The sequence below is a fragment of the Mustelus asterias genome, chromosome 19 (genome assembly GCF_964213995.1).
Source record: "Mustelus asterias chromosome 19, sMusAst1.hap1.1, whole genome shotgun sequence".
Taxonomy (NCBI): Eukaryota; Metazoa; Chordata; class Chondrichthyes; order Carcharhiniformes; family Triakidae; genus Mustelus; species Mustelus asterias.
The window spans coordinates 39,205,401-39,229,800 of NC_135819.1; the positions used below are offsets into that span (position 1 = coordinate 39,205,401).

At 43.9% G+C, this 24,400-nt stretch overlaps 1 protein-coding gene and 1 non-coding gene across 6 annotated transcripts in view; both read right to left on the bottom strand.

The window, feature by feature from the left end:
* The window catches only part of LOC144507898 (non-muscle caldesmon-like), a 227,516-nt gene that overhangs the window by 151,446 nt on the left and 51,670 nt on the right, over positions 1 to 24,400 (bottom strand). The gene's annotated exons all lie outside the window — the stretch shown is intronic.
* On the bottom strand, positions 6,654 to 6,760 carry LOC144508119 (U6 spliceosomal RNA). The gene has a single exon (XR_013500216.1). It is a non-coding gene; the product is annotated as a U6 spliceosomal RNA (small nuclear RNA).

A 24,400-nucleotide genomic window follows, 5' to 3' on the forward strand; every position in this document is an offset into this window, starting at 1 on the left:
AGGGTGAGTCATTCGCTGCAGGATTCCTCACCTTTGACCTGCTGTGGTAGCCACAGTATTTAACGGGCTGGTCCAGCTCTGTCTCTGGTCAATGGTAATCGCCAACATTTTGAAAGTTGGGATTTGGCGATGGTTTTGCCGTCGAAAGGAGACCATTAGATTCTCTCTTACTGGAGATGCCCATTGCCTGGCATTCATGTGGCAAGAATAGTCCTTGCCATTTATTAGCCCAAACTTGAATATTGTCCAGGTCTTATGCATTTAGATGCAGACTGCTTCAGTATCTGTGGAGCCACCAAGATGCTGAGCATTATACACTCATCCATAAATATCCCCAATTCTTATCTTATGATGGAGGGAAGGTCATTAATGAAACAGATGAAGATTAGATTTAGGATACTACCCTGAGGAACACCAGCAGTGGTTCCCCCCACACCCCCTCGTCAGTTCGCTCCTGTTACCTGGTCATAACATGACTTTGTGACCTATAGCAGGTTGGCTGGTGACTATGTCCATTTATGTGATAAATTAGCTCAGACCCTGGGAGTGGGCAAAGAAAGATTTAATACAAGTTCAACCTGCAAGAAATTTGGTGAGGGAGGATCTCCCGTTAAATAATCACTTACTACATTATTTCCCCGAAGGTCATTCTCAACTTTACTCTTAATGACAGATCTTATCTTTTGGCCAATTACTACTGAAAGATGAAAGAATCTATAATTATCCAGGTTTGTTTTATTATCATTTTTAATAACAGGACCATGTTGGCTTGTTTCTAACCCACTGGGCCCTCCTCAATTCGCTGATGTCCTCAGGCTGACCATTACAAAAGCTTATGTTCTTATGTTATGATATGCAATAAACTTCGGTAATAAAATTAACCAGCTGCAGAATAACACATGAATACAGCGAGTCAAAGGGACAAACCGGAAAGACTTCTCATGTCTTCATCCATGTTCTGAAATACATTCATAATTAGAATCAAATTGTACTTTCCTTTCAAATGTCTACAAGAGGTGGATTTCCAAGTGATGAAATAGTTTGGCTGGAGTGCTGTGTATTCATATTGGTATCTAGGCTCTGAATTGGTGCAGAATGCTCATATACGGTTCCAGTACCATGTGTTTCTGTGGCATAAACACTGGCACAACTGAGCTGATTGAAACATCTATGAACTACAGCAAGTTGTCTCACTGTCCGTGACTGTTAATGGAATATAATGTCAAGTTACAATCTGCCAATTTGAGGCCTTTGAATTATCCATTTGAATGTTTCACATATTTGCACATATTGTTCATAGAATCCCTACAGTACAAGAGGCCATTCGACCACAATCCCACCCAGGCCCGATTCCCATAACCCTGCATATTTTACCCTGCTAATCCCCCTGGCACTAGAATCAATTTAGCACGGCCAATCAACCTTACCCACACATCTTTGGAGTGTGGGAGGAAACCGGAGCACCCGGAGGAAATGCACGCAGTCACTGGGAGAATGTGCAAACTCCACAGTCACCCGAGGCCAGAATTGAACAGGGGTTCCTGGCTCGGTGAGGCAGCAGTGCTGTTGTTGTTTCATTTCCCACACCTAGCGGTGCACAAGACAGACAGCACTTCTGTAGCTAGATGTTGCCAGCTTGAGAGGTGCCAATCCGCATCAAGCATGGCTGACCAGGAGTCTCTCCCGCTCATGCCACCAGCTATTTGTATGTTGAAAGGATTTTGAAGAATGACACTCAACCTGTTTAGCCACGTTATGAATGCACCTTCCTTGGTAATCAACTCCTGGGGTGGGACTCGAACCCAGAGCTTCTGGCTCAGAAGCAGGGATACTACCCACTGCACCACAAGACCTCCTTGAGTTTGGTTTGGTTAGTAGCTTTCAAAATATTGGGCTGAATAATATGTGGGGAGGCTGTGGCATCATGGTATTGTCACTGGACTAATAATCCAGACACCCTGGACAAGATCTGGTGATCCGGGTTCAATTCCCACCATGACAGATGGTGCAATTTGAATTCAATTTTTAAAAATCTTTAATTAAAAATCTAATGATGACCATTGTTGAAACCCATCTGGTTCATTAATGTCCTTTAGGGAAGGAAATCTGCCATCCTTCCCTGGTCTGGCCTACATGTGACTCCAGAGCCACAGCAATGTGGTCAACTCTCAGATTTCTTCTGAAATGCAATAAATTCCCAGCCAACGATGCCCACATCCCGAGTGAATAAAATAAAAGTCACGGTCAGGGGAGCTGCACAGTGGTATGTGTGGCTTTCTCACTCCTGTATGCCATGTAAAATGACAATTGTGCAAACTCGAGCGAGGCCCAACGTGAAAGTGGGATCCTGGTGGCAGTCGTAATGCCTCTCTGCATCTGTTCTGGGGGCCCTCACTGGACTCATGAGCCATCTCTTCGAGGGGTAACCCTTTTCACACAGTTCTGGTCACCCTATTATAGAAAGGATATTATTAAACTAGAAAGGGTGCAGTAAAGATTTACCAGGACTTGATGGTTTGAGTTATAAGGAGAGGCTGGATAGACTGGGACTTTTTTCCCTGGAGCGTAGGAGGCTGGGGGGGGGTGATCTTATAGAGGTCTATAAAATAATGAGGGGCACAGATCAGCTAGATAGTCAATATCTTTTCCCAAAGGTAAGGGAGTCTAAAACTAGAGGACATAGGTTTAAGGTGAGAGGGAAGAGATACAAAAGGTTCAGAGGGGCAATTTCTTTCACTCAGAGGGTTGAGAGTGTCTGGAACGAGCTGCCAGAGGTAGTAGTAGAGACAGATACAATTTTGTCTTTTAAAAAGCATTTAGACAGTTACATGGGTGAGATGGGTATAGAGGGATATGGGCCAAATATGGGCAATTGGGACTAGCTTAGTGGTTAAAAATAAGGGTGGCATGGACAAGTTGGGCCGAAGGGCCTGTTTCTATGCTGCAAATCTCTATGACTCTCAGCCAACCATCCAGGACATCAGGGCTGCTGAACAGATCTGGCACAGAATGTACAAGTCATGGCTGCTAACCAGGTGTCTCGCGCATACCTGCATAACCCGTCAACTGTAGTCACAGACCACTGGACATTCAATGAGTGAAATCCCTTCCTGTCGATAAATGTACAGAGCTGGCATGCTGGAGTCTTTATAGGATGTGCGTTCAGTGAATCGCTCCCTGGTCCCTGCAGATACTCTGGCTCGTTCAAGTTAATTATGGCGGCCCATTGAAAACAAAATGTAGTGACCTGCCCTGCTGAACAGTATCTGTGAAGGTCTGAACACAGTGGTGTTCAGCAAGCTGCGTAATACCACCGAGGTCTCCCCACAGAAGTTCAGCGCAATCATTATCTTTACCGTTACAAACATCAGGGGTGAACACCAGCACAGTTGGACAAGACCACCCCCACCAGAATGTCACAGAGGTCACTCTCGAGAATCTAAGCCTCCTCTGGCACTGCGTGACGTACATCTGAAGATAGTTCAGTCTCTGCCTATATACTTAGAGGGCTGCACAAATCCCTCTGCAACTTAGAGGATTTATGATGGCTTTATCAGATTCTTGGTCTGGCATAGCTCTGCCACCCTCATCACAAACCAGCACACCCTGGACCTCTCAATCTGCCCTTCATCCTGCCACTCTCAATCTCCTACTGTACATCCTCCTCACTGGATGGTGTGTTTCCCAGAAATAACTATTCCCATCTTTTTCCTCATAAAGGAGGCTGAGGTGGTTGTAAGGGTCCAAACTGACTCAACAGGAGGAATAAGGCCTTGAAATAAGAGGTCAAAAATGGAAACTCTGTTTTTTCAGTAAAGCATTACCAGCAGTCACAGCGGGCCTGAACATAGCTGGAGACACTAAATCCATATTAATTTTTTTTTAAATGAGAACTCCACTTGGTGAGAAACATGCTCTTCAAATTTTATTGGAGTAGGTTGGGACATTCATAGAATCATAGAAACCCTACAGTGCAGAAGGAGGCCATTCGGCCCATCGAGTCTGCACCGACCACAATCCCACCCAGGCCCTACCCCCACATTAACAAGCTTAAATATCCCATTTGATTAAATTTGAATAATGAAGATGGGCTCCCAATTTCTCACCCCACACACCTGCTTTATCATCTGGATCGGGTGTGATAAAGTCGGGAATTGGGTCATCACGCCCGATAGGTGAGGGTGCAAAACACATTTTCACAACATATTATTCAGCCCATTGAATGAGTCAAGTCGCCGGTTTAGGCTGGTTATTGATTGCTGCTACAGAGGTGCAGAAAGCGGCCAACAGACGATTTAGACAAATCAGATTAAGTGAACATTTAAGTCAGAAATATTTATGTATGCAGACTTAAATTTGATGATACGTGATGCTACATCTTACTTTTAAAGTGTCTGCCCTGCAGACACACAAGACTTGTCATTAGATAAATAAAATAAAGAGGTTCAAAGGCTAAACTAAATAGAAAGATTACAAAAACAGCTTAACACATTAGATAGATGGGCTGACAGAGAAGATTAGGATGGGTCTTATGGTATTCAAACTGCTATACAACGATACAAAAAAATTAGTACTTTCAGCACAGTCGCAGATTTACAATAAGAGGCACATCTTTAAACTTAGGAGAGATAAAAAAGATTCCGAATTTTCCGATCCATCCCGCTGGCGGGATAGTCTAGTATATAATGATACTCTCATTCTTGATCCTTTTTCAAAAAGGAACAGTTTTTCCCTATCTGCTCTGTCCATTCCCCTCATCACTTTCAACGTTTCTATTAAATCTAGTATATTTAATACCTATTTTAAATAATGTTATACCTCTGTGATAAGGTAATCTTCTTTCTATTGTTGCTATTATGCATTTATATATTTTATACCTGAGGGAAATATACCAAAAATAAATTTCTGTACAGACAATAAAGTGGACATTGAACTGAATTTATTGCGATAGCATCCACTAATCCAATTGCATTTATGTCTTAAAGTAGAAACTCGTGCCTGATGTTGGAACAAAATCAGATTATGAGCAACAACAAAGATTACATCTTTTTTTTATTACCTTAACATTGTGTTGGAGTTTCATCCCCCAGTGCAGACGGTAATGGGGTCAGGAAGGCTGAAATCTAGAGTTTTTTAACTGTATAACTCCATTCCCTCTCCCTCCCCCATTCAACTGCCCCCCCCCCCATTATTTTCATGATTTTGTAAACCGTAATGAAAGAACATCTCATTGGAGAGTTCGTGACCACTGAAATCACGAACATTCCAATGGGTCTGTGTTAAATGTTTTTACATCTTCAAATAAATGTCTTTAATTAATCCTGTATTGTAATGTTAACCTGTTATAAATTTAGTGAGTCATTATAGTGCTCTGTCCTGTACCAGTAATGTGACCATTACATTGGCCAGCACTGTTTAAGTGCTGAGATACATTAGAGTACTTTTCCCAAGGAGAAAGTGCCATAATGCATTCAAAACAATTGAAAAATATGCTGGACAATTTCTTGTCATGTTTGGACTGTGATTTAAATGTGAAGAGATCTTTAGATTTGAAAGGAAATTTGTTTAAGGTTAAAAAAAATCTAAGCAACTGTTCCACTGCATTGACACACAGGCAAACTGCTTTAAATGGAAATGCATACCTCTGAAGTTTAAAAACGGTTATCTGTTTTTTTTACCCTTTCAATAAACTCCATTTGCTTAGATTTCCCATGTGTTAATATTACAGCTGAACCGAATATGAATGCTTGACTGAATTTCAAAAGCTCCTGGACCACTTAAACTCAGTAAAGGATCGTGTTCAGACTGATTCAGTTTATGACATTGTTAAAGACTGCACGGTCTCCGATGTGGTAAGTCAATAAGTGTATGTTTTTACAACAAATTGAGTAGATTCTATCAGTGAGTGTTTTATCAGTATGTAGTATCTTTGAATTCCAGGTCTATTCGATTTTTAGCAGTTTATTTTTCTTAATGTTCAGTTCAATGAGATCTACCCATAGTGGATACTGAGTGAATGGCTATGGAAGATACATGGGGGGGCAGGGGTGACATTGGAAATATGTATAGGGGCATGGCAGCTGGGTAGGGGTTGAGGGGTTTGATTTAGGGGGCATAAGCCAAATTTTGGGAGCTTTGCTTCTGTCCCTGGGAATTGAGGAGGATCTTTTAACTGGCCCACTTTGGCACACATACCCTTCCCACATTCCTCCTGCATTGCATTGTAGCTCACACAACCCATGCCCCCCCTGCCCACATACTCCAGACACACAGATATGGCAGGAATGGTTTTTGAACACTGGCTCGAGATTTTGGAAAGCACAAAAGGATTATCCTGGCGTTTTCATAGAATCATAGAATCCTACAGTGCAGAAGGAGGCCATTTGGCCCATCGAGTCTGCGCCAACCACAATCCTACCCAGGCCCTATCCCCATAACCCCATGCATTAATTTACCCTAGTCCCTCTGACACTCGGGCAATTTAGCATGGCCAATGCACCTAACTCGCACATCTTTGGACTGTGGGAGGAAACCCACGCAACACAGGGAGAATGTGCAACTCCACACAGACAGTGACCCAAGCCTGGAATCGAACCCGGGTCCTTGGCACTATGAGACAGCAGTGCTAACCACTGTGCCACCATGCCGCCCAAAAAAATATGGAATGCTTCACAAATTTGCATGCCATCCTTGCGCAGGGGCCACGCTAATCTTCTCTGTATCGTTCCAAATTTAGTACATGTGCTGCCGAAGTGAGCACAATCCTGACTTGCGATGAAAACCCAGGCCATTATGTTTACCAGCATGTGTTTTAACTTGATCTTTGCTTCACTTCTTACATAAAGTGATATTTGAATATAGTCGGCATGAACGCAAACACAGACCGCTCCACTAAACTGGCTATTGTGTCTGACTACTGTGTGCCCAGTCTGGGTGGTGTTGCTTTCTATAATATTGCTGTCAAGAGACTTTCATGAAGCATATTAGGAGGAATATTTAGCAGTTTTCATACAAGAGTTTTTAGAGACTTTCTAGAGATTGGATAAAGATGGAGATCAGTGCAAAGAGAAGAATCAGCATCATATTATTAGTGATTCCCATTAACATACTGAAAATAAAAGTTAAAGTTTATTTATTAGTCACAAGTACGGCTTACATTAACACCGTAATGAAGTTACTTTGAAATTCCCCTAGTCGCCATATTCCGGTGCCTGTTCGGGTCAATGCACCTAACCAGCACATCTTTCAGAATGTGGGAGGAAACCGGAGCACCCGGAGGAAACCCACGCAGACATGGGGAGAACGTGCAAACTCCACACAGACAGTGACTCAAGCCAGGAATCGAACCCAGGTCCCTGGCGCTGTGAGGCAGCAGTGCTAACCACCGTGCCGCCCGCTGAATCAGATCCTTACCTTTTATGCCAAAGATACAACATGATTTAAAATAAACTCTCGAGTTTCTATTTATGTGTATCAAAGGATGTTTCAATCGACGGCTGCAGAGGTTTCTGTAAATCTGGCAGAAGTTGAACACTGATTCTGGGCACTGACCTTATATACTGAACTTTCTCATTGTTAAATCCACTTTTAGCAAGGACTCCACTGGGAACATTAGATGAGTTAGGTCATTTCAGTTTAAGAGTTAGCTTGCCCAATCTTACATTGGTAGCTTTCATGAGTTCAAATCTTTAATGTTACCGGCAGCAAGATAGAAATAGGAGGAACAATTTTCAAAGTGGGTGTTTGGAGGGAGCTGAGCATTGTCATCATTGTCCAACCATTGAAAATGAAACAATGGTTCCAATGTATGAAGCTTCCCACTCGCCCCATGTCCATGGTAAATAAGGAAACACATTCCTGTCGTTTTCTGGGAGGCACGGGGTAATCAGAGGGTCATTTTTTTTGTGGGGGAAATGGAGGGTTAGGGTGAGATCATCGAATCATAGAATCCCCTACACTGCAGAAGTGGCCATACAGCCTATCATGACTGCACTGACTCCCTGACAGAGCATTGTACCAAAGTTCTCTCCCCTACTCTATCCCTGTAACCCCACACATTTCCCATGGCCAATCCATCTAACCTACACATCTTGGGACTGTGGGAGGGAACCGGAGCACCCGGAGGAAACCCACGCAGATGCGGGGAATGTGCAAACTCCACACAGATAGTCACCAAAGGCCGGAATTGAACCCAGGTCCCTGGCACTGTGAAGCAGCGGTGCAAACCCATTGTGCCACCGTGTAGACCTTAGGGAAGAGCTTTGGACAACGTGTCTGATCATGGGGGTTTAGCTCTTACCTCGTAGATCCAACGGTTCACACTCCCCTGTAGCTGCCAGATTTCCCAAGGTTCAGGAAACCCAATCAACCAGAGTTAAGATCAAAAGTCAAAAGCCTCAACATAAAGTGCCAACTTACCTCCTGGGAGCTCGATGTCTCCTCTGCCTTGCATCCTGTCTCTTTTGAAATCAGAAATGGGTGGGTTAGGGGGATCAGGATTTTGATTTTTAACGCTAACTTCCCACATGATCCCAGTACGGTGGCACAGTGGTTAGCACCGCTGCCTCTCAGTGTCAGGGACCCGTGTTCAATTCAGGCCTCAGGTGACGGTTTGTGTGGAGTTTGCACATTCCCCCCCTTGTCTGTGTGGGTTTCCTCCGGGTGCTCCAGTTTCCTCTCATAGTCCAAAGATATGCGGGTTAGGTGGATTGACCATGATAAATTGTCCCTTACTGTCAGGGGGACTAGCAGGGTAAATACATGGAGTTACACAGAGATAGGGCCTCGATGGGACTGTTGTTGATGCAGCTTCAGTGGGCCAACTGGCCTCCTTATCCAGTGTCGGTATTCTATTCTATGAAATCCACCCCTTTTTTGTCGGGTTAAATCCACCCCCAGCCATCCAAGCTCGGACTTCCGAGCCAACCCCACACTAGGATCACGGGATTGGTCAAGCTACCCTTCAATTTATGTCTTTATTTTGAGTGATTATTTAAATAATAAAGAAGAATGATTATTTTAAAACATTATAATTACTGGGGGCATGATTCAAGATCATCTGAAATATAAAAAGAACGTGAAACACTGAGCAACCAACCAATCTCTGTGTCCAATCACATTTTCACCAAGAAGAAACAGGAGAAGTTTTTCTGATGAGAAAGCAGACCTTGCCATTGCAAATTCCAGACTGTGACATTGATTGATTAAATTTCAGAAACTTCAAACAGCCAAATAAAATATAAATTATGAACAGCCTTGAATCTTTGACATTTAAAGTGACATTTATTTGCAATGAAATATTAACATATCTTGCTGTTGGCATTTAGCCATTTTAATGAATTTGATGATCAGCCATGATCAAAATGAATGGCAGAGCAGGCTCAAAAGGCCTACTCCTGCTTCTAGTTTCTATTGTTTAAAAAAATGACAAAGGAAGGAAAGGCATGAGCCAGTCCCAATCTTCAATTCCTTTTCCTAATACGAGCTTCTCAAACAACTGTTTAAACTGAATATGCTATTCAATAGGGCGGCACGGTAGCACAGTGGTTAGCACTGCTGCTTCACAGCTCCAGGGTCCCAGGTTTGATTCCCGGCTTGGGTCACTGTCTGTGTGGAGTTTGCACATTCTCCTCGTGTCTGCGTGGGTTTCCTCCGGGTGCTCCGGTTTCCTCCCACAGTCCAAAGATGTGCGGGTTAGGTTGATTGGCCAGGTTAAAAAAATTGCCCCTTAGAGTCCTGGGATGCGTAGGTTAGAGGGATTAGCGGGTAAAATATGTGGGGGTAGGGCCTGGGTGGGATTGTGGTCGGTGCAGACTCGATGGGCCGAATGGCCTCCTTCTGCACTGTAGGTTTTCTATGATTTCTATGAACACTTCATCATCCCGTGATGGCCCTGGCTCAAAAGCTATGATTTTAGCTGGGATACCCTTCAACCTTATAATTATATCTTTGCACTTTTTCCTTGGTGACTGTCTGTTCACAGTAGCATTGATCCCTCGGGGTTAAAACAATCACAGGCTTCCTTCCAGCTCAAACGTAGAATGAAAGGTTTTGTTTGACTGAAAAACCTCAAATACTTCCAGCAGCAACAAAGTAAATATTCTCCAAGCTCTTACCATTGATCGTTTGAACACAAGAAAATTTTGCAGAAGCGAAAGCCTACAAGTATGTTCCTTCACAGCATAGTTACTATCATGAAGTCCATCTCCCACAACTAACTCCCTGAGGGGATTTTGTTTTCTTCATTTGTGGGACATGGGTGTCGCTGGCTGGCCAGCATTTATTACCCATCCCTAGTTGCCCTTGAGAAGGTGGTGGTGAGCTGCCTTCTTGAATCGCTGCAGATCCCAGCGCTGTAGGTTGACGCACAATGCAGTTAGGGAGGGAATTCCAGGATTTTGACCCAGAAGGGAATCTAGAGGGGAGTCTCGCATACCAACAGCAACTCCGGTACATCCACAGTACGACTTCACAATTGTAGGAATCTGATTCATATTTCAAATCGGAAAATCAAAGATGCTTTGCTCCTAGATTCCAATGTAAGTTTCCAGCAGGCTCCCCTGACAGTGCAAAATTGAAAAAAGAACTTTTATTAATCACTGATCCTAAAAATCTCTCAGTAAAATTTGAGACCACTCATCCATCCCCATGATAGAAGCCTGACCTGCTACCTTCTACAGAGAACATACTCTCTGAACCAACTGCACCAAGATCCATCATGTGATGTGAAATATTGGATTTTCCAAGTCAATTTTTACTCCTACATCTATTAATAATGTATCCGGATACTTTGCCTTTCGCATTAAAAGTTGCGAAGGGTTCAGTGTCAATGGGATTTACTCTGTAGTAATTACAGGATCCCTGCCTCTGAGCCAAAAACTCTGGGTTCGAGTCCCACGGTGAGAAGTCTCACAACACCAGGTTAAAGTCCAACAGGTTTATTTGGTAGCAAATACCATAAGCTTTCGGAGCACTGCTCCTTCGTCACGAAGGAGCAGTGCTCCGAAAGCTTATGGTATTTGCTCCAAATAAACCTGTTGGACTTTAACCTGGTGTTGTGAGACTTCTTACCGTGTTCACCCCAGTCCAGTGCCGGCATCTCCACTTCGAGTCCCACTCCAGGGCTTGTTTCTCAAGGAAAGTGTGTTCATAACGCGGTCAAACAGATTGAGTGGGTCAACCTGAAAAATCTTTCCAAAACGCCAATGTCTGGCACTAAGAGCGGGAGAGACTCCTGGTCAGCCACATTTGATGTGGAGTGGTGCCCCTCAAGCTATAAGCCCCCGGGTGACAGACTACTGATCTGTTCTAAGAATTACTAGCTATAGAAACAGATGGAAGTTAGTGCACCACTAGGTGTGGGAAGAGAATTGGAATCACAGCACCTGTGTACTTAGGACTACACATTTCTCCTAAAACAGAATGAAGGTAATTCTGAGGCAGTTAACTTCCACTTAAATCAAAGGAAGCTCAATCCGTTGTTCCTGAACCCTGGCAGGACAATTTGGGCTCATGATTCCTTTCACTTATTTTTCCTTTTTGAATGATGTGGACTGGAGAAGGCTGATCTTAGATCTAATGCCTAATTGACAGGAAACCCGCAGGTCAGAAATGCACACAGTCCGTGTGAGTAAGCAAGCTGGGACAAATGGAAATTCATAGAAAGATGAGATAATCCTTACACCTGGAATTCCAAAGTACACAGCAAGCCAGCTCTGCGGAGCCAAAGATTTGGGGGCCAGTCGTTGACTCATAATGGTTACTCCAACTTACCAGTGTAAATGTAACAATCAATCAGTGGCTATTGATAGTGAGGAGGCTCATTCAATAAAACTCAGCAATTTGTAAAAAGCTGTTTTGCAATCGTCAAAACGCACAGCCCGAATTGTGTCAGATATAAAATGAGACTGGTTACACGGAGGAGAGTGCTGACAAGTTCTGTCCTTGCTCTGATACATATCTCATTCAGGAAGGTTATCGCTGGCAAATGTAGGTCACATTCTTACAACTTAAGTGATATCATGTTGCAATGTTGCGATCTTTTTTGATTTTTGTCGAATGAAATATGCCAGCATCTGTGGTTCCAATCCACACAAAACTCGGGCCTAGCTGAACAATGGCATATTTCAATCATATGGTCACACACACACACACACACACACACACAGCCAACAATACAAGGGGCAGAATTTTCCAGCCTCTCCTGCTGGTGGGATTTTCCAGTCCTGCCGAGATCAATGGCCCTTTGAACGACTCACAACATTCTAGGGCCCGCTACTGCCATGAGAGGAAGGTGAAATTCTGCCGGTGTAGTTTTGTTGTGAAGCCAGTGATCTGGCTCACAAGTCACCAAACAGAATGCCCCGAGTAATTCTATTGCAATGCTCTCCTCATGGACATTCGTAGATGGTACGTAGTGTTTTTTAAAAAATCACTATGGTGACCTCATTGTATTCGTTCCTCACAGAAGCTTCCAATAGTGGGGTGGCATGGTGGTACAGTGGTTAGCACTGCTGCCTCACAACGCCAGGGGCCCGGGTTCAATTCCGGCCTCGGGTCACTGTCTGTGTGGAGTTTGCACATTCTACCCGTGTCTGCATGGGTTTCCTCCGGGTGCTCCGGTTTCCTCCCACAGTCCAAAGATGTGTGGATTAGATTGTTTGGCTATGCTAAATTGACCCTAGTGTCAGGGGATTAGCAAGGTAAAGATGCGCGGTTACAGGAATAAAGCCTGGGTGGGATTGTGGTCGGTGCAGGCTCCATGGGCTGAATGGCCTCCTTCTGCACAGTAGGGATTCTATGAAGATGCCCCACAGTGGCAAGCTTGCTTTCTGAGGCTGATCCATGGGACTTTGATTCCTGGACTGAATTCCGACTCTTGGTAAATAATGGCCTTGGTTCTCCGATCTCATTCGCCCCCACAAACACTGCCAGTGAGAACGGGGAATTTGGCACTCAGCCAATACTCCATTCACTGCAGTGGGACCAGAGAATCCCAGCCACTGGCGAGCTTGGAGAATTCTGGCCAATACCTTTCAGTTTTATTTATTTCAGATTTTGTTGGAGGATCGAGAGTAAACCAAATTTGAATTTGAAACAAGTATAACGCAAGTTAATTACAATTGGAGAAGGGTGCAGGGAGGCTGTGGAACACTACTCCCGGTTGAGTGTTCACCCTCAAGAGAAAGGCGTACAGGACAGTGGTGGAGGCTCTTTGGGTTTTTTTTCTGGGATGAAGAGGAGGGGGAGAATGGATTTTGGAACATGTGCTTCCCAAGCCAACACAACTGCTTCAAAAAATCTATTTTTCAAGCAAGAATTTCACAATAAGGTTCAAATAGATCATAGGTGTACTAACTCAGGAAGCCTAACTGGAAAGGAACAGTATTTATTGTTCAACATAAGGTAAAGCCACTATTCCATGGTGTATATACACAAGTCAGAACTGGGACAATATTTGTGCAAAACCTTCCCGGTGTCTGCCTTAAACAGGACTCACGTGATAAGTTTCACCTTGGATGGCCACTGCCTGTTACCAGGGGAACTCGTATTCATGAGACCCACAGGGAGATCAATTGGAGACTCCCCATCGGGTTATCACAATAGGAATATTGGAGCAGTAGGTGGCCATTCAGCCCAATAGCCTGCTCCACCATTCAAAATGATCATGGCTGATTATTCACTTCGATGCCTTTTTTAAAACCACAATATCCCTCTATCCCTTCACATTATTGGCATTTAGAAATTTGTCCATTATTATTGAGTGAGATTCTCTGGCCTCCCCTCAGCATTTTCCTCAGCAGTGGGAGGTGGTGTGCGGTTCACTGGCAGCAAAATCTTCTGCTCCCGCCTCTGTCAATGGGAATTCCAGTTGAAGCCAACCCACACCACCTGGAAACCCGCTGCAGGGGGTGCACCGCTGGCAGGACCAGAGAATCCCGCTGGTGTGAATGGCCAGTGAATTCTGCCCATTATTGCCATTAATTCCACAATTCAAATAAGATAGCATGAAGACAAAACAGTTTTGTCAGACAGGGGCTTCAGAGAGAGTGCAGAGGAGGTTTACCAGGGTGTTGCCTGGTATGGAAGGGCTTAGTTAGGAGGAGAGATTGGGTAAACTGGGGTTGTTCTCACTGGAAAGACGGAGGATGAGAGGTGACCTAATAGAGGTGTATAAAATTATGAAAGGCCTAGATAGGGTGAACGGTGGGAAGCTTTTTCCCAGGTCGGTGGTGACGTTCACGAGGGGTCATAGGTTCAAGGTGAGGGGGGGGGGAAGGTTTAACACGGATATCAGAAGGACGTATTTTACGCAGAGGGTGGTGGGGGCCTGGAATGCACTGCCGGGCAAGGTGGTGGAGGCGGACACACTGGGAACGTTTAAGACTTATCTAGGTAGCCACATGAATGGAGTGGGAATGGAGGGATACAAAAGAATGGTCTAGTTTGGACCAGGGAGCGTCATGGGCTTGGAGGGCCGAAGGGCCTGTTCCTGTGCTGTATTGTTCTTTGTTCTTTAAAGCACAAAGTTCAAGCACCAGTAATGTGTCGCTAGGCTATTAATCATAGAATCTCTCCAGTGTACAATGAGGCCATTCGGCCCATCAAATCTGCACCGATTTTCCAACAGTAGCATCCCATCCTGGCTTTATCCCCCATATTTACCCCACAAATCCCCCTAACCTACATATCTTGGGACACTAAGGAGCAATTCTGGCATGGCCAATCCAACTAACCTGCATATTTTTAGATTCATTTTCTTCATATCATTGTGGTATCCCAAGAAACACTTTGAAGCTAAAGCTCAAAGAATCAGTTTACATTGTTCCTACAGTTGGCTTGGAACAATTTTCTTTGCTTCTGCCTTCTGTCAGACCTAAAGTTCGGTCATATGAAAGAAGGTAATCCCATTAAAAACATCTCACTGCAATTTCAAGAGGTGTCGTACAACCTCTTCACTCACTCTACAGTATTGGAAAAAGATGGAAAAATGGGAGAAAGAATACAAGTGCAAACGAATCATCCAATCCCCTTCAGTCATAACATTGTCTATGCTGTGAATGGGACTGTTACGACATAGAAACAGAGAAAATAGAAGCAGGAGTAGGCCATTCGGCCCTTCAAGTCTGCTCCGCCATTCATTATGATCATGGCTGATCATCAAATTCAATATCTTGATCCCCAACCGCCCCCCGCTGCAATATCCCTTGATCTCTTTAGCCCCAAGAGCTAAAGAAATCTTCTTGAAATCACACAACATTTTGGCCTCAACTACTTTCTGTGGTTGTGAATTCCACTGTAATGTCACTGCTGCCTGTTATTCTAAAGTGGTGTAAAAGTGGTTTGTAACTTAAAGGCTGAATATGGAAATTAAAGGGTATCCCCATGTTCTCTGAGGACCAGCTGTACTCAAAAGGAGAACCATTTGAAGATACGATGACAATTCCTTTGACCTAATTCTCTGGTCAGCTTCCTCCGCAAGTGTGGCTCCTTACTAGGAGCAAAGCGACACAGAATTGGCTCTCAAATGTTCATCAAAAGGCATCTCCCTGGGAGTTTTCAACTTAAAAAAAAAAGCCACAGTTTACAGTACGCCTTTGTGGAGGCCTGATTGCATCCATCTGTTGAAATAGTAAATGAAAAGAAGCCTAGGATTAATGTACTGCACGTCAAGACAAATCCCTTGTACTATGTCCGGTGAACAGCACTTAGGGAGATGAAGATTTACAATCTAGTTAGCAATCATAGAGCATTCCTTTGTAATTCTTTCTGATAAGCATTTACTAACACTCAACGAGCACGAAACAAAAGGGGTCACAGTCACTAAAGCTAACGTAAACGGTAATGCTATTGCTGTCTATATGAATATTCCTGTTCACTTCAATAAATCAAGGAAGACCCACAAAGGAGTAACTTAAAAGTAAAATAAATAGAACCAAGCCGCATATGATGTTTGTTAAGTACTTTTCAGTGACAGTATTTAGTTACAACCCTGTTAAGAAGCTGTATCATTGAGACAAGCATTAAAATGTTGACGGCATGGATTATTTGACCATGGCAGGAATCAGAGATTGAGGCACAGATCCAGCTACCATCAATTGTACCCAATTCATCAACCTGTGCTCCTATCAATTGAGACTCATGCCAAGAGCAGAGCCTCACTAAAGTTACCCTGCTGTGCAAACTGTGAGTTGTGTTAGATGGGCTGAATGACCTTCTTCTGCACTGTAATTATTTGGTTAGATTCTTATTAATATGGTAAAGGTCTATGTTGCAAGCACTTCTCAGTGGGGGAGGCGATGGCCTAGTGGTATTATCTATAAATTCAGAAACCCAGCTAATGTTCTGGGGACCCAGGTTCAAATCCCACCACGGCAGATGGTAGAATCTGAATTCAAATTTTTTTTAAAATCTGGAACTAAGAATCTACTGATGACCATGAAACCGTTATTGATAGTCGAAAAAAAAATACCCATCTGGTTCACTACTGTCCTTTGAGGAAGAAAATCGGCCGTCCTTACCTAGTCTGGCCTACATGCGACTCCAGAGTCCCGTCAATGTGGTTGACTCTCAACTGCCTTCGGGCAACTAAGGACGGGCAATAAATGCTGCCCAGCCAGCGACGCCCATGTCCCGCAAATAAATAAAAAAAAATTAAAGCACCGATTGGAAAACTCTCCAGGACCATGCCCCGCCGCCCCCCCCCCCCCCCCTCCCCAATTCCTGAAATTAAGTTCGTTGCCAAGATTTTTGTGTTGGTTGCTGAATGTATGGAACACCGGCAGTGAACCCACGGCGTCACTACACCTGACACTGGAGAGACTGAAACTGTTTTCAGCGTGTGGGGTGGGCTTGCTCAGTGACAGAATGCAACCACTGGGCGGGCAGGCCTATTGGTGTGCCAACATGGGAATAGGTGCCGGGGGTGGCTCTAGATGGGTCAGCGGTTGATTTTTTTTTTGCCCTCCTCCTCCTTGGGGCCTTCATTTCGGCCTCTCAATGCCTGGAGAAATATGACTGAGCTGTGTAATCCATTTCTCCTTTAAAATTGTAATCAAGTCCCTGCAACAGGGCCCAATTTGCTTAGTTGAACAGACTCATGACTATTTGGGATGGGAGTGCCAATTACAGGCCTGCTCGATAGGTGATTCAGCCAAGTAAATGGGCACAAAAGGACCCCAACACATTTAGCCGCACACCTATTTTTCAGGCAAGGAACTGGCAGTCCTTAGTTGAGAGTCTCCCCCATAATGTGTTATGTGCTGTTCTCTTGGGTCTATAAAGCTCTTACCACAAATGAGCACAAAATAAACATAACCAACTGAAAGTGTTACCACTTTTTAAAAAATTTGTTGATGGGATGTGAGCATCGCTGGCTGAATCAGCATTTGTTCGCCATCTCCAAGGGCTCTTGAGACGATGCTGGTGAGTCGCTTTCTTGAACTAGATAACCCACAGTGCTATTAGGAAGGGAGATCCAGATGTTTGACCCAGTGACAATGAAGGAACGGTGGTTCAGTTCAAAGTAAGGATAGTGTGGGGTTTTGGGGGGAACTTAACAGATGATGGCGTTTCCATGCATCTGCTGCTCTTGTTATTCCGGTTGGTAGAGGTTGTGGGTTTAGAAGATGCTTTTAAAGGAGCTGTGTAATCATCAACATTCCCACTTTATGATAGGGGTAGTCATTGATGAAGCAGCCGATAATGGTTGGTCCAACCCTGTGGAACGTCTGCAGCAATATCTCATAAATGGAATGACTGCTCTCCAACAACCTCAACCACCTTTCCTTTGTGCTGAGTAAGATTCCAACCAGTGGAGAGTTTTCCGCCTGATTCCCATTGACTTCAGTATTGCTCGGGCTCCTACTTGATGTCATACCTGATCAAATGCTGTCTTGATGACAAGAGCAGGCTCTCTAGTTCATCTCTGAAATTCAGCAATTTTTGTTCATGTTTGGAGCAAGGCTCAAATGACATCTGGAGCTGAGTGCCTCTGGCAATGCATGGGTGTTATATTTAACACAACATTACATATATCTTACAAGAAACTTAACTTAATCTTGTGAATTTTGGGTGACATTTTTCTTTTGAATGGAAGGGTGCACATATTTTCTCCCATCATTGGCAGCCAGCTAATGGGGCTGCATTCTGTAAAGTTCCACAAGTTATCACTAACTTCATTTCTCGTCATTAATTAGGAAGAAAAAGAGGGAGGGTCTCCGGTTTGTTGAATGAGGAATTTCAGGCCTTTCAGTATCTGACTGAAGGCTACATGGCCTATTTACATTGCAGAATCTCTTCAGAAAGTGATGCTGGCTAAGCCATCTTATTGATAGCACAGGACAAAGTGCTGGAACAAAATCATAAACAAGCATGCCCATGCAAGTTTGCATGCATCCACTTGTGACTGAGCCATGAAGTTGAGTGGCTGTTATTGCCAATCGAACCCTGTATATTGGCACCAAGGTCAGGGTCATCTCCAGCGATGAGAGAAAATCTCTCAGCGCCAGCAATTCTATGTTGGAGCCAAGGTTTGGATTGCTCGCAGCTCTGTCAGGTAAATGGTCTGTATTTGTACGAGAGATAGTAATCCACAAGATGGTTCACTAACTGATCATGTTCCGAAAACAAACAATGTGCAGTAGATAAGGATTTCACACTTTATCAATCTCCCATCTGACATGGAATGTCAGCAGAACATAGTGACTATGAGGGTGGATTTTTTCACTCTGCTTGCTGGAGAGGGTGTATTTACAACTTAGGTGCGGGCAGTGTAAGATTCTCCATCCGTTTATTACTTGTAAGTGATTCTGCTGGGTATTCATATCCTGGCTGCTTCCTTACCATCTGTTTCTGTAATTGTGCCCATGTGAGTATTGAACATTATGTTGGCAATGATTCTCCACCTCTTAAGACCATAAGATCATAGAAATCGGAACAGGAGTAGACCATTCGGCCCCTCAAGCCTGCTCCACCATTCATGGCTGATCCACGAATGAAATAGTATCTTTCCTTAAATAAGGGACCCAAAACTGCTCAAGTTCTCCAGATGTGGTCTCACCAGTACTTTGTACAGTTGCAGCAAGATGTCCCTACTCTTATGCTCCAACCCCTTTGAAAAAGACCCACCATTTCATTAGCCTTCCTGATGACCTGCCGCACCTGTGTGGCAGCTTTCTGTATTTTGTGCACTAATACCCCCAAGTTCCTTCGTGCTGCAGCTTTCTGCTATGGATGTTGCACAGCTGTACTCCAGGCAAGTCATCCTGGCACTTGTGTGGCATGAATATTACGAGCAACCAGCCCAACTATGAATGTTGTCCACGTCTTGCTGCATATCGGCAAGGTCTGTTTCAGTATCTGAGGAGCTGTAAATAGTACTGAACATTGTGAGATCATAGGCGAATATCCCTACTTCTGTCTTAATAATGGAGGGGAAGTCCTTGCTGAATCAGCTGAAGATGGCTGGACCGAGGACACTTTCTGAGAATCTCCTGGAGTGATATTCCGAGGATTGATATGATTGGCCTCCAATCTTCCTTTGTGCTAGGTATGACTACAACCAGTGGAGAGTTTTGCCCTGATTTCCATTGACTTCAATTTTGCTAGTGTTCCTTGATGCCATACTTGGTCAAATACTGCCTTGAGGACAGGGGCAGTGACCCTTACCCCACCTCTGGTAGTGCCAAACCTTACCCAGCAGCACCACCAGTTACCCAGCCACCAAAGAGTGAACCAGAGTGTTAACTCACTTAGTCCACTCCACGCATTGCCATCCAATCTTTTTTTGTCTTTGTTGTTATTCAGTTTTTGAAAATACTACAATGTTTTTATAAAATCTTTACAGCCTTCGTTGAAGACTTTACCTGAATCTTTACCCCCCAACATAGTCACTGCCCTTTAAGTAACAAAGGCTGGGATTTTTCCAGCCCTGCTGTAGTGGGATCGGCTGCAGAGGATACGACAAGCTAATCGAAAGCCTTTCAGCAGGACTGGACAATCCCAGCAGCGGATGAGGCCAGATAATCCCACCCCACGGCCGGAATTTTCTGGCTGCGCATGTGCCATCGACACTGCAAGCGAGGACGGAGACTTTGGTGCTCAGCCAAACCTCCGTACACCGCAGCGGGACCAGAGATCCCGCTGGCATGGATGGCCAGAGAACTTTGCCCCATATCTCTTCCAACCTTTGTTCCTGTGCTTTACAGTACTGTTAATACATATAATTTCTTATATTCTCTGTTATAACACACTTCTAGTGATAGTTCCAAGGTGAAAAATTCATTAGGGATGACTCAAGAAAAATTCTAGAAGGTTGATCAATAGTTCTTACATTGATGCACAGAACTGCATCAATGAGAACAGTTTTACAGTAGGTAGCGTAGGGCGGCATGGTGACACAGTGGTTAGCATTGCTGCCTTACAGTGCCAGGGACCCGGGTTCAATTCTGGCCTCAGGTGACTGTGTGGAATTTGCACGTTCTCCCATAACTGCATGGGTTTCCTTCGGGTGTTCCTCCCACACTCCAAACATGTGTAGGTTAGGTGGATTGGCCATGCTAAATTGCCCCTTAATGTCCCAAGACGTGTAGGTTAGGGGGGATTTAGTGGGATAAATACTTGGGGTTACGGGGAACAGGTCTGGTTGGGATTTCCCCTTAGTGTCAGGGGATTACATGGGGTTACAAAGATAGGGTTTGGGTGGGATTCTTGTCGGTGCAGACTCGATGGGTCGAATGGCCTCCTTCTGCACTGTAGGGATTCTATGACTCTATGATATTTTACCAAGAATAATTTAAGAAGTCATTCTTCGAATTATTCATTATTTTTACAGATGTTGTTAGATAATTAATGAACACAAGGTTCTGAGGACTTGCCCCAATATCATCTGTTACTCAAATAGGACAAGTTGAATTGCCTCGGAGAAACTGCACTTACCTTTTTCATTCTGCTTGTTTTGTGCTGGAATTACTAAAAAATTCAGGGAATGCAAATCATACTTTCTCCAAACTGTGCACGCCTGTGCAGCACCTCAAAAAGTACTCAGTGCAAATTAATTTCTCCCCGTTGGGCCTAGTTAACCTGGGCTTTTCTCACATATCTTCCCATTGCTGGTTTTAAGTTCAATTGGGATTTGGCATAATGCAGTGAGGTCCAGGAAGAAATTTCTTAGTTGTCCTTCATGCAGAGATAACATTTTTCTTTTTTTTTCATTAATTTTTGTTTATAAGTGTGGAGCTCAAAATCAGCTGTCAACCATATTCTCAGAACATGACTTTCAGCTCTACATTCGTACTCGCTTCATGGTGGAGTGATGTGTCTGACAACTACCAAAGCTGGAGGACCTGGTTACAATTGGAGATGAGATACTTTCCATCTGAGAAGGTCTACAGTAACTTACTTGGCATCACCTCCTGAACTCAGCATTTTCTCTTACCAAAGCCCAGCCTAACTGTCCTGTGTCATGATTAGCTTCTTGTAGCAAAGCACATCGCAGAAGTGTTCTAATATGGAAGGGAAGGAATAATGATTTAAAGCTTACTGCTGAAAATATAAATTGGAAGTTTGGCATGGGAAACAATAGTGATATTTATTTTATTAACATATAGAGTGGCAGTATGCAGTTATGTGCAAGTGATACTTTAGCTGGGAAGTTACTGGTCTCTGCCATGCCGCCTTAGGGAAACACTAAATGGAGAACACGGCCATTGGAAAGCGGAAGGGAACATGAGCGAGAAATGTGTTCATGTCGTGCTACTTCAGAGTCCTATACTGACTTCCAGTCTGCCCCAGTGAATTGATATACGTCTGTGCAGCACCTCAAATAGTGCTCAGTGCAAATGAATTTCCCCCGTTGGGCCTAGTTACCTGGGCCTTTCTCACATATATTCCCACTGCTGAATTTAAGTTCGAATTAGGGGCAATTAGGATTTGGCATAACGCAGTGAAGTCCAGGAAGAAATTTCTTAGTTGTCCTTTATGCACAGATTATAACATTTTTCATTTTTGTTTGCAAGATTGATGAATCTCAGTTGCCTGGAAGGCTGATTAGTGATGCAGAGTGACACCAACAGTGCGGGTTCAATTCCCGTATCAGCTGAGTTTATTCACAAAGGCCCCGCCTTCTCAACCTTGTCCCTCATTTGAGGTGTGGTGATCCTCAGGTTAAATCACCACCAGTCAGCTCTTCCCCTGAAAGGAGAGAGCAGCCTCTTGTCATCTGAGACTATGGTGACTTTACTTTATCTTAGATATATACAGTATATTAAATTGAAAGAAGCACAAGAAAATAGCTATTAGTATCTGGAAAGGGGAGGGAGTGATGAAGGAATGGACCACCGTGTCATGGAGGGAACAATCCCTTTAGAATTCAGAAAGCTGAGAGGGGAAATGCATTTGGCGGTGGCACGATGCAGGGCCGCTAGAATGACAGAGGAAGGTCTATTGAATGTGTTGGCGGGGTGGAAGATGGAACTGAGGAGAACCCGATCAGAAGGGAGGGGAAAGGGGTGAGAGCAGAATGGACACAGTCAATGGCCTTGGTGATCATGGTGGCGGAGAATTCTCAATTCAGGAAAAAATGAAGATATCTTGTCACCTTCCATCCCAGTGGCCTTGGTAAATGCTGACTGTTTGTCCTCCTCGGGACACAATGATTTGGAATACAGCTTTGTAACATTATTCTTCAGTTTATTTATCTCTTTTTTTCTGTCTTCTTTTTATCCTGCCTTTTTTAAATGTTATGTGACCTTAGAAATGCCTTCAATATACCAGCCGATTGTCTACGAGTATAATCCTACTAAGGTGCAATCTGACAAAAACAGAGGTGTCTGATTTCTCTCTGCACAGCTGGTGCGTATTTTACTTGTCCTGTGATGACAATTTATGGTGTCATTAGGAAACTATCAAGAACAGACTTTACGTAAGGATGTTCATACAACTTTCCAATATCACAGCAGCAAACCTACCGTTGTCGCAGGAGGGGATGTACACTTCAGAATATCAGTCATAAGTCCTGTTATGCTCACCTTGCTAAGTGACACATTACAATCACCATTTCCTAAAGACCCCCACACCACAACTTTGCGGCCAGTGGCAAGGATTGGCTAGTGAATGAAGAAGGCCATTGTTTTGAAGATATAACTTGAGCTTGGCATTGAAAGTTGGTGACTGTCATGCATTTTATATCTCGGATCTATGCAAAGATGACACCAGTTTCCACGTGCATAACAAGTGCTTTAAAATATCTGCTCCGTGCTCCATCTCATTCTACATTTTGTCCATCTTTCCCAGAAGTCACAACTAGGCTTAGTCAATCGAGCATAGTGAGCACCAATAGTAACAGACTCACAATCAAACACAGAATAACTGAGCACCACAGGCACACCCACCTAAAGTCTTGGATTGTGTACCATACCCCAGCCAATCTTTTAAGACCAAAATTACAATTATGGAGCATGCTGATCATGGTGTTTTGGTTAATATTATTGACATGGAAAGTTAGGGGGGCAGGAAACCATTTAAGGTTATAAACTTAAGTTTAGTTCAGAAAGACAGAACAAGGTTTCTTTTAATTTTGCTTCCAGCCCTATTTCTGGCACCATCAAAAGTTCCTGAGGATATTTATATGGCTTTTGATGTACTCAATATGTTAAATTAAAGCTTCCAACATTATACAAGGAATAGATGTTCCCCATTCATACTATATAATTCCAGATAGTCCTGTCTACAAGGAATTTTGATATGAAATATATCATCATAGAATCCCTACAGTGCAGAAGGAGGCCATTCAGCCCATCGAGTCTGCACCGACCACAATCCCACCCAGGCCCTATTCCCACAACCACACATATTTACCCTGCTAATCCCCCTGATACTAGGGTCAATTTAGCATGGCCAATCAACCTAACCCGTAAATCTTTGGAGTGTGGGAGGAAACCTGAGCACCCGGACGAAACCCACGCACACGGGGAGAATGTGCAAACTCCACACAGTCAGTGACCCAAGGCCGGAATTGAACCTGGGACTCTGGTGCTGTGAGACAGCAGTGCTAACCACTGTGCTGTATCCTAGATGGTGATTTATTTAAACCCCAGCTGGTTGCCCTTACATTCCCTGGGTTCCTTAGAATGCTGCTTCAAGTTTCTTTAGAAAGACCCAGCGTCCTTTCTTTATCAAATAGTTCAGACGCTTCAAGGCTCTTGGCCTTACCAGAAGGTAGCCTATGTTTAACATGACAGACACTGTCAGCTCGCCTGGTGTGCTCTGGGCTCCCCTTGGGTCTTGTATCAATATTTTAGCTTTACCTGAAAAAAATCAGTCAGGCTCCAGACAATGGTGACTCATCTTCGCAAAGAGCACTCCTGGCCAAGCAAAACCACCCACACTGCCATCCATCAGT